The sequence below is a fragment of the Falco peregrinus genome, chromosome 16, assembly GCF_023634155.1.
Source record: "Falco peregrinus isolate bFalPer1 chromosome 16, bFalPer1.pri, whole genome shotgun sequence".
Lineage (NCBI taxonomy): Eukaryota > Metazoa > Chordata > Aves > Falconiformes > Falconidae > Falco > Falco peregrinus.
The window spans coordinates 4,209,699-4,220,714 of NC_073736.1; positions in this window are offsets into that span (position 1 = coordinate 4,209,699).

Below are 11,016 nucleotides of genomic sequence, written 5' to 3' on the forward strand. Positions count from 1 at the left end.
CCTCTTCTCACTGCTCTTTCTTTCTGTGGTGGTGATGTGGGTACCCAGCGCCAGGCTCCTCCCGGCAGGCAGCTGCGGCCACCTCGGTGCCCTGTGCTGGCCTCAGGGACCAGCACCTTTCTCGGGGACCAGCACCTTCCCCAGCACGGCCGGGCTGGCACTGGCTGTCCTGGCATGCAGCAGGGTCTTGGGGGATTTGCCGTGATGGATGTGGAGCTGCTCCCGTTTTCGAGCCCAGCTCTGGGCTCTCCCGAAGCAACGCCGAGCGCTGCTCCATCCCTCCCTGTCCCTGGTACCCTGGGTTGAGACTTCGGCGGTGGGGGCTGCATCGCTGCTCCAGCACGTGGCCCCCAGCCCCATGCGGGGTCCTGGTGCCGGCACGCCGGGAGCTGTGGTTTGGGTTGAAAATGCAACACACAGCTGTGGGTCAGGGGGATGTGTGCTCGTGTGTCCCCATGCATCCATCACCTCTGTGACATCGCAGAGGGGCTCTTGGCCCTGTGGCATGTGTCCCTGGGGCAAGCCTGTACCTCAGATCATCTTCTTTGCTGCCTGGTCCATCCTGGGTACCCAGGTGGCTGCAGAGATGGCGGGGGGCTGGCCCTGGCTCCCCCCTGCAGCCATCGGTGAGGCTGAGCGCCCCCCCCCCCCCCCAGCCTTGTTCCCAGTGCCACCCTGGCACCATCCAGGGGATGCCGAGCCCCTCGGGAAGCAGCAGCCACCCGGGGGGAGGCACAGCCCGGGGGGGCTGTTGATGGGGGTCAGCAGCATCCCCCGGCGGGTGTTGTAGAGGCGCCCTTGAACCTTCTGAAAAACCCTGAAAATCCTGCAAAACCCACGCTGGCCAGCCCCTGGCGTGGGTGCCCGTGCAGTTGCGTGGGTGCTGGCCGTGCCGTGCCGTGCCGTGCCGTGCCGGCCTTCGCTAGGTGTCTCCACTCGACCCGTGTTTCTCTCCACGCCGCAGCCTCGCTCGCTCCCTCGCTGCTGCCAAAACACCCTGGCCAGGAGGTTTGCCAGCCCCTTCCCCAAGCCCTCCGGCCTCTCCCGGCTCATCCCTGCCGCTGCTGGCTCCGCCAGACACCAAAGACCCTGCTGGGGCTGGGGGGGTGCGGACTGAACCCCATCTCTTGCAGTGTGGGTGCAGCCCTGGCCCCCCATGTATCTCCAAAGGAGCTGCAAGGCCAGAGGTGTTGCGTATTTTCCCATATTTTTCCATGATTTGTTTTTCTTTTTTCTTCTTTTTTCTTTTTTTTTTCCTCTCTCATTTTTTCTTTTTTTTTTCCCTTTCTTTTCTTTTTTTCATTTTTTTTTTTCAGTTTTTTGATCTTAAGTTATTATTTAAAACAAGTTTACAGCTGCCGCAGGCGGGTGTTGCTGGAGGGAGGCTGGCATTACACGTCGCTACTTCACTTGTATGAAGGACCAGGGAGGGATGGAGGGGCTGGATGTTGGGGTGCAGCCCCTGGACCCCCTCCGCTGCTGCTCCACCACGGTTCACCCTTGGCAGGGGATCGCCTGCCTCCCTCCAGGCTTTTGGGTTTTTGGTTTGCATCTCCCCAGCCGGGGGGGGGTGGGGGAGGCAACTGTGGCTCTTAGGGCAGTGCCAGCACCCGGTGTCATCCCTGTGCTGCTCCAACGTGTCTGTGACAGCCCAGTGTCCCTGAGGAGGGAATAACCTGGCCTCGTACTGATTTAATTTGTTTTTTCCTCAGGAGGGGGAGGTTTTGCAGCCTGGTGCATTCACCACTATTGCATGGGCGCGGGGAGGGCTGCGGGCGGTGGGTGCTGCTGGCCCCAGCTCCCCCCCACTGCGGGAGGTGTTCTGCGTGGGGGTCCTTCCCCCCATCCACAGGGCCATGAGCTCTGCCTGGGTTCAGACCCCCCCCTCGCTGTTTCAGGGGGGTGTTTCAGTAGCTGCTCCCCTTCGTTTGCTTTTCCTGGGTCCTTTCCCTTTGCCTTCCTCGTGCTCTTCAAATTCCAGTTTTTAGCAGCTCTGCAAACCCCTAGTTCCACGTATGGGTCAGCAAAATCCAGGGTGGTCCAGGCACGAAGTGCCCCTGGCATTGGCAAGCCCTCCAGCGCCTGCTGCAGTTCCTGCTCGGGGCAGGGGTTGTGATGTTTTTTGGGGTTTTTTTTAAGCTTTTCCAGAGGTACAGACATCCCCGAAATGCTTCCCAGGGCCAGGGTAAGCCGCATGCCTCCAGATCCCCAGGGGTCCAGCCAAAACCCCTGTACACCATCATGCCATCACCCCCACCCCCCACGAGGACAACCTGGCGCCTTCCCCTCCGCGCTGTATATTCCTATAGGTCTTTAGCCGCCAGCCTGGCTCCGAAGAGCACTCTCTATATATATTATATATATATAAATAAATATATAAATATAAAGGAGTTTTTTTTTTCTTTAAACAAATGCACAGGTTTGGAAAGTCCTGTGGCTCCAGGTGATGCCTCTTCCCCGGCTGTTGCTGAAACGGGAATCCTGGTGGGTGTTTTCACGGGAAACGCGCCCGGTTTGATACTCAGGGGTAAATTTAATTCATTCTCTTACCCCCTGCCTGGCCCGGCTGCCTCTGCAGGGTCCCATCTGAACCCAGGTACTGTGTCCTCTCCCAGCCTCGCCTGCGCCTGCCCCTCTCGCCCCTCTGGTTTATTTTTTGCTGGTTTGAATGTTACAAAATTCTGCGGGATTTACCTCAAACACGCCGGAGGCGGGGGCGGGGGGGAAGGGAGAGAAGGAAGGATAAAGGACCAAACGCGATGTGTGGCAGAATTGTATGTCTGTATATATTGAGATATATATATACTGGGTTTAAACCTACCAACACAAATTGTTCTTTTGGGGGGTTTTCTGGTTGTTTTTTTGTTTTTTTATTATTTTTTATTTCTTGTTTCTTTCTGCCCTGGGGCAGTTCTGTGAGGGGAAGGCGTGGGCACCTCTCTGTAAGTAAAGGCATTTTTCTGGGTATCTCCCACTGAAGGAATTACTCATTTTTCCATGTTTTTCTTTTTTTTTTTTTTTTTTATTCCCCTCAATGATCCCCTCTCCCTGAATAGCTAGAATAGGTAGAGCTGGGGAGGATCAGAAACCAGTGCTCAAAGGGAAGGAGTGCTGGGAGCACTGGGAGCTGCTGGGGAGGCCAGCGGAGGCGAAGGGAGAGCAGCAGCCAAACCTGCGTTAAACCAAAGGGTTTCTTTGCTTTGTTTACACGCCTGGCCAGCCCCACTGCCCGGGAGGCTCTCCCTGGATCTAGGTTTTTGTCCTGGAAGCACTGGGGAAGGTAGGGACAGGCCAGAGCCAGGGGCTCAGGGACCCTCCGCTCCCAGGTGATGGCCCGGGGGGAACCCAGGTGGGTACCCAGGCTGGGAGCATCCCTGTCCCCTGGCTGCTCCAGGCAAGTGCCAGCCCTGCCACAACCTTGTCCTTTCCCCCCCCCGCCCTCCCCCCCCCATCCTCTTTGGCGCTGGGTGGGAAGGTGATGCTGGGGAGGTGGGATGAGGTGGGACGAGCTCCAAGAGGGGGCCGGAGGGTGGAGGGGAGGGAGGATGTGTATAAAGTGACCCTTTCTCTCCCGCCGCCGCCTTCGCTGCCACATCCCTCGTGCTGTATAAAAGGAAATAGCATTGCTGTGTATTTGTACTCTGAACTTCCGTGTGTCTGCTTTGGCAGACGGTAAACCCTTGTACAGTAGATCTAGCTGCATGTAATCTGTATGGACAATGGCATTATAAAATGCAATAAAATAAATTACCTATCATGCTGCTGTGCCGGCTGCTTTGTTATTATTGATAAAAAATAATCTGCGTTTTTTAATCCTTGTAGGCTCTTCAGCAGCGAGGGATGATGGTCAGCCAAGCATCAGAGGGGAGAGGAGTGACTTGCTGTGCTCTGTCAGTGTCGAGATAGCTGGGGGGCTACAGCAGCCCTGGTAATTTTGGTCCCTGTATCCCAGAAACCTGGGAAGTGCCTGAATTTCCATGGATGTGTCGATGGCAGGACAGAGCCCTGCCAGCCCTCCACAACACCCAGCTTGTGCTGGTGCACTCCTGCAGATGGGATGGGATGGGATGGGATGGGATGGGATGGGATGGGATGGGATGGGATGGGATGGGATGGGATGGGATGGGATGGGATGGGATGGGATGGGATGAGATGGGATGGGATGGGATGGGATGAGGTGGCAGCGGCTCCTGGAAAAATGCAACGGCAGCTCAAACAAGAGTGTCCCTCATCTTCCTCACCAAACAGCCCTTGCTTCACGCTGCTGAGATGGGAAAGGTTTTCCTTAAAGGCTGGGGTGAAGGTGAGTTGCTGGAGTTACCACAGCAGGAGATCTCCCTGTATGAACGAAAAATAACAATTAGTAGTTATTTTAGAAGTTATATTGAGAATTGATAAGAAGTTAATGATGAGTAGGTAAGAGAGTTTTTGCCACTGCTCTTAGGGAATTTTGCTCCGATCTCTTTTTTTCATTTTTTTTTTAAGACCAGTTCTGCAGTGTAGCCCCTCCACAGCACATTTAACACATGCCCAGCCATGTTCTTCAGAGGCTTCTGCAGCCAGAGGGCTGGAGGTTTATCCAGAAACCCTCCGGGCACATCAAGGCTCCAAAAGCAGGGCCAGGTTTGCAGCCTCAATATCTGCCCCTTAAAAACAAAAAAAGTGAGAGTTTGGCCATCCCCTCGGGGACACGACTTCCCGGGGCACCTGGGCTTTGCCATAAGGATGGCAAATGGCCTTTGGGCCATTGCTTTTTTTTTGGGTGGGTTTTTTTTTTTTTCCTGAATATCCTCGCTCTGATTGCCAGCCAGGGCTGCAGCAGCAAAGGGGACAGGGATGAGGATGGGACAGGGCAGGGAGCAGATTTCGGCCGCCACTGCAGCCCCCAGCCACTTCGCAGCCCAGTGAGATGGCTGGCTCCCATCTGTGTCTAGACCCTGCCAATATTAATAGACTGTTATATCCCCTTTCCCTCCGCTGCTCCGGCTCAGCCAAATTTGCTTAATCTTTTTTCCAGTGGCCCTTTTCCAGGGCTCTTTGAACCGCAGCCAGCTCGCCGGTGGCTTCCTGGGGTGCACTGAACGTGCCCCACTGCCCGCCCGGGGGGGCTGAGCCAGCACCCATGGGTGCACAAGCCATGGGGAGAGTGTCCCGTTATCCAGCAGGTCCCCAGCTCCCACGGGGAGGGTGCGGGGGCTCGCGGCGGGGCGCAGGCTGTCCATCATTTGGGGGAACATGTGGCTTTGATTGATTTAACACTTGGAGAAAGAGCTTTTAACTTTTAAACTAGAAACTTTTTTTCCTTTTTTTCCCCTGCTATGGACATGAAAGCTTTCTTGGTTTGATTGCTAAACCGGTATGTGGAGGGGGGAACAGACTGGGACCAGCCACCCCCTCCCTCAGCTCCTGGGCGCGGAGCAGCACCACCCACCCAGAAAACTGGAGCAGGAGGCACCCATCCCTCTCCTCTTATTCCCTCCTGGGTGCTCCAGAGCTTGCATCCATGAGGATATCACCCTTCCCTGCAGCTAGCTCGAAGCTTTGCCCCAAATCCATGGGAGTTTTGCCCACCCCTGAAGCACAACGCAGGGTTTGATGCTGGGGACTGAGCCCCCGACCAGGGGCAAGTGGCTGGCTCGGATGCACGCAGCCGCCATGGCTTTTAAATAGTTAAAAAGAAAGGACAAAAAAAAAAAGAGTGCTTTTGGTTGGTTGGTGGGGTTTTTTTAAATGAGCATGAAGGAATTGCAGCACGAAGGGCCAGGAAGGGATGTGGCCATAGTGTTCTTGCTCTGAGATCTGTACCCCTCCCTGAGCCCTGATGTCTCCGGGGGTCTCCGGTCCGTGTGGCTGTGTCCCCCCCCCAGGATCAGGGCTGAGGAGGGGTCACAAAAGAGCATGTTGGGTCCAAAACCAGCACGTTGGCTCCACAACAGCTGCCCACCCGTGGGCTGCAGGCATGTTTGCTCCCTGCTTCAGTTTCCCTTCTGCATCCATTTCGCTTCTCCGGTTTCGTTGTGGGGCTGGAGGCTGCTGCAGGAGAGGCAGCACCTGGGGGTCCCAGCTCCCCCCTTCCTGGACGGGTACAGACAAGTTCCTGTACGAATAGCCCTTGAATATACTTTGCATGCAGCTGATTTCTTCTTCTTTTGCCGTTCAGTGGTGTATTCCCTGCAAAGAGATGGTGGCTGATTTAATATCAGCGTTGCATCGTGTGCGGAGCAAAGCGCAAGCTGTGATGGGGCTGCGAGCCCCCTGCACAGGGGATCTCAAAAAGCAGTGGGAAGAATAACTGCTTTAGTTAGAGGATATGATATGATATGATATGATGTGATGTGATGTGATGTGATGTGATGTGATGTGATGTGATGTGATGTGATGTGATGTGATATGATATGATATGATATGATAGAAAGGAATAGAATAGAATAGAATAGAACAGAACAGACCGGAATAGAAAGGAATGGAATGGAATGGAATGGAATGGAATGGAATAGAAATAGAATAAAATAGAAATAGAATAGAATAGCATAGAATAGACTAGAGTAGAATTGAATAGAATAGAATAGAATAAATAGAATAGAATAGAACAGAACAGAACAGAATAGAAAGGAATAGAATAGAACAGAATAGAGTAGAATGGAATAGAATGGAATGGAATAGAATAGAATAGAATAGAATAGAATGGAATAGAATGGAATAGAATGGAATGGAATAGAATAGAATAGAATAGAATGGAATGGAATGGAATAGACTAGAATGGAATGGAATGGAATGGAATAGACTAGAATGGAATGGAATAGAATGGAATAGAATGAAATGGAATAGAATGGAATAGAATGAAATGGAATGGAATAGAATGGAATAGAATGGAATAGAATAGAATGGAATAGAATGGAATGGAATGTAATAGAATAGAATAGAATAACGTGGCTTTAGTAGGTGGGAAGGAAAAGACCAGGGAGAGGGGGAGCAGGCAGTGGCTGGGTGTAAGCGCCTGCGTTTGCCACCCCAGCCTCTTGGAAAGCCTCGGCTCATACCCATCTGTGCCGAAAACCTGGAACATTGACCCCAAGCCTGCAGGTCCCCCAGCACAGAACGGGGAGGAGAGGACAAAGGGGACCTTGCTGGCAAGTGTGAGCACAGCACATCTCTTCCCACAGCAGGATCCGGCCACCTGCGGTGCTCCGGGGGTGATGGGGAGCCCCAGAGCAGCTCCAGCCAGGGCAGGTGGTCGCCCCCACCCCAAAGCCAAATCTGCTTTGCTGACCCAAGCTCAGCGTCAGCCCCAACGCAGCAGCGGTGAGAAACGCTGTCACCGGCCCCGTGCAGGGATGGTGCTGCTGAGTGTTCCCTCTCCATCCCCACGTGCACCCGCATCCTCAGCACTGCGCGGCCTCACGCCTCCGTTTCCTTCCTTGCAAAAGGCCACAGTGGTGCTCAGCCCCCCACCTGGCTGGGACCTGTCCCACTCACCCCCCCAGCACTGGCGGGCCAGAAGCCACCACTGCCACCCACCACGGCTGCCCCCCCGTGTGACTGCTGGGACCATGGCCCCCCAAGCCATGGTCCCAGCAGTCACCCGGGGGGGCAGCCGTGGTGGGTGGCAGTGGTGGGGCTGGTCCTGCGTGATGCTCCTGCAGCTGCTCATGTGCCTTGGGCCCCCCCATAGCAATCCTTGCACACAGCCCCCCCGGGGACAGAGCGTGGCACAGAGGGGAGGGGGGGGAAATCTTTAATTTTTCCATCTTCAAAAGATGAATGTTCATGGGGGCCCTTTTTTTTTTTTTTTAATGTCCATTTCCTTATTATTTTTTTTCTTTTATTATTTACAGAAATAGCTCGTGACTCATCAAAATCTTTTAGCAGAAAATCTAAAACAGTGGGGTCATTCACTGCAAACCCAGCCTCTCCACCGCCCCCCCCACCCCCCGCCTGCTTCGCCCAGAAGGTTTTGAGAAGGTTATTTTGTTTAGAGATTTTGTGTGCGGGCAGCGACTGGTAATGATGCTCGACAGATCAGGGGGTTATGGCTTGGACCCTAAGCAAACACCGCTCAGCCTGCACAGCCTGGCTCTGTGCTGAGACACAGCCGAAATCTACAGTCCCATTCATGGCAGGTTAACCGCATGCTGTGGTTGGGGTTTATTTTGGGGGGGTGGTGTGTGTCTTGGTGTGTTTTTTTTTTTTAATACTTTTTGCTTTGTTTTGTTTTCGGATTGCAGGCGTTTTCTCTTATTTATTTATTTTTCTTTCGAAACTGCAAAGGGTTCGCCGAGGGACGGATGCCGGGAATGTTGCAAAATACTCTTTGAACTACAAAGTCGAGGCTTTAATGCTAAATCCTCGCCGGGGAAGGTCAGGGAGGTTTCAGTCTCTGCGCCCCCCCTCCCCCATCCTTCTGTGGCACCCCCCAGCCCAGGTGATGGGGGGCTGTGGGGTAAAGGGGGAGCAACAGAGTCAGGGGTGATGGGGCGCCGATGCTGATCCCCACGAGGAGCCCGGGAGCTGGGAGGACTCGGGTGGATTTACTTTGGCGGCGAAGGAGCTCGGAGCAGTGGCTGGTGCCAGGGCTTGTGAATGTGGGTCAGTGCAGTCACACACCTACAGAAATGGCCTTGTTTTCCAAAATACAGCCGGCTCCCGCAGCGTTCCTTGGGGTGCAGCAGTCCTGGGTGTATCGCGGCATTAATCCAGGTGTAATCAACCGCAGGATTCATTTGTACACTGCAGGGCGCCCCCAGCTTCTCACCTGCCCACCCCAGAACCCTGCTAAAACTGCTCAAGGGCAGGTTTTTAGAGGGGACAATGCTTTGGTGGAGGGGGGAAATACTTGTTTTTTGTGGGAAACGCTCCTGTTAGCGTGCTGGGTGCTCAGCATCACCGAGCAAATTGTAACCCCCCCATGACAGACCTCATTCACACCTTCCTGCCCACCTCCATCCCTGGAGCTTTCCAGTACAGGGACAGGGCTTGGAGCCCTCATGGGACCCCCATGCCCAGGGACCAGCAGCCGCACAGCGAGGGAGGGGGTCAGAGGCTGGTTCGTTGCTGTTGGGCACCAGCGATGCAAAGCAGCAGCATGGTTTTTTCCAAGGCCCTTCACGGGAGAGCGGCAGCGGGGCCAGCTGAGCCGCTTGCCCTGCCAGATGCTGCTGGTGACCGATGCTGCCGGTGACATGCCTGAACTGTCCCTGCGACGCAGCACGCTAAGGAGAGGTCGGGGAAGGCTGAAAAAAAGAAAGAAATTTGGACTTGCCAGATTTCGCCTCCTGCTTCTGAATGAACATGGGACGCAGCAGGAGAGAAACCCCCATGGGAGGAGGCAGCAAGGAGGTGGCAGGAGGACAGCAAGTGCCCGCGTTTGGAGGGGGAGCGGTGCTGTGCCTCTGAAGCCGAGGGTGTCCCCGCTCAGGGCATGGGAGACTGGGTGGGATGGCCCACGGGGCAGGCAGCACTACGGTCCCAGCGTTGCTGTGGGTAAAGTGCTGCTCTCCAGCCCCAAAACCCCTGCAAAGCACTGTCCTGCGCGGCATGGCTCCCACCGTGCCCAGGTCTCTGCCAGCCCCAGGAGCCCCTTTCCCCCTCCAAAGCCAGCGCTGCACAGTGGGGCAGAGCTAGGGCCACCGAAGTTGTGACTCAGCTTCCCAAGTACTAAATTTTATTTTTTTTTTTTTTGTGGGGGTTATCAGGCCAAGCTGTCAGCACAGAGTAAAAACGCTGCTAATCCCCAGCTGGCTGTGCAGCCTCATGGCCTGAGCCAAGCACGTGGCACCCAGGTTCCTGGTTCCATCCTCCCCCAGGCAGAGCATCACCCACCCAGGCAGCCGCCCTCCTCCTTCCCCAGGTCCAAGGCATCCCAAGGTTGCTGGGTCATCCTTGCATCGAGCACCTTTGTCCAGTGGGACCACGGGGCTGCCCAGGAGGAGCGAGGGTGTGTCTGCCCCAGTGCGGCCGGGCTCACGGGTGTCTGAGCAGGTAAACAGGGAGGAATGTGGGGCGGCAGTGCGTGGGGCTGGCGTGTTCCCAGTGTGACTCACAGACGCTGCCTCAGAGGCCGGCCATGCCGGCACACCCCGCTGCCCCGCTCGCCGTCACCGGCTCGGCCGGCTCTGCGCTTGGATGCTGCTTTAATGAAGCCTTGTGGAAAGCTGGCTGGGTCCTGCTGGGGCGGTGTCAGGTGAGGGAAACGGTCCAGCCGCTGGCTCCTGGGGGGGTGACCTGTGCTGCAGTGGCCTCCCTGGGGACAGGGCGTCACAGCCTCAGTTGATGCTTCACCCACATTAACAACGACACACAGAGAAAGGCTCATTGCAGCTGGGAAGGAGGGTGCATGGCCCCGCATGGTGCTGGACCCCATCCTGCTCCCCGTCCTGCACCCCATCCTGCTCCTCATCATGCTCCCCATGCACTCACCACTGCCCAGGCAGGGAGCACGTGGGGCTCGGGCGGTGTCAGTGTCCCTATTTTTCCAACCTGCCAAGCAGGGACTGCGATGTGCAGCACCCAACACAGCAGGGTGGGCAGGATGGTGCTGGCTGGCTCTCAGGAGGATGCAGCTCCAGCAGCAGGATCTTAGGGCCACTGTCGGGTGCAGGCAGGAATACTCGCAAGCCAGTGACAAGTTGGCTTTAAAGCAGACCCTTTTTGGAGGCCTTGGACAATCCTCTCCATCTCCCTGGCTTCAGGCTGGAGCTTTCAGCAAGATCCTGAGCATGCTGGGTCCCTCCAGTCCCACTTCACCCCCCAGGCTGCCTCATTTCCCCCCTTCTCAACTTGTTCCCTTACATGTGGCCACAGCGGTGACGTCTCAGCGCCTTCCCCTTCTCCCTCGCCACATTAAATGCCACACCACAGCGCAGGGGACAGCCCCGATGGCAGCAGGATTACAGCATCACCAGGCGGGAAAGCAGCGGGATGCGGGGAGCCAGCTGGGGCTGTCCCATGGGCTCAGCGCTGCTCTGGGAACTGGGAGCCACATCTCGAGATCGTAAAATTGTGCCATCACCCAGCCCC